Consider the following 297-nt stretch of genomic DNA (forward strand, 5'->3'; position numbering starts at 1 on the left):
CGGCCGGTGCGGCACGGGCGGCTGCAGGGCTCCCCCTCGCCCCCAGCCCCTCTCTCTGGGGGCTTTTTGCTCCCCGCTGGGTCCCCCGTTTCCCTCCCGCTCCCATTTTGCTTCCCCTGGTGCTGCTGCAGGGCTCAAATTTGTCACCACGAGGTCTCTGCGGGACAGGGACACCCGGGCACAGGCTGGGTATTCCACACGGACACATCTCTGGAGAGAGCCAGCACGCTCCGCCGCGTCCTTCTCTCAGGGACGAGGCCCCGGAGGGATCGACGGGGCAGCCCAGAGGGGGGTAAA

The sequence above is a fragment of the Fulmarus glacialis genome, unplaced genomic scaffold (assembly GCF_000690835.1).
Source record: "Fulmarus glacialis isolate BGI_N327 unplaced genomic scaffold, ASM69083v1 scaffold23340, whole genome shotgun sequence".
In the NCBI taxonomy this organism is placed as follows: Eukaryota; Metazoa; Chordata; class Aves; order Procellariiformes; family Procellariidae; genus Fulmarus; species Fulmarus glacialis.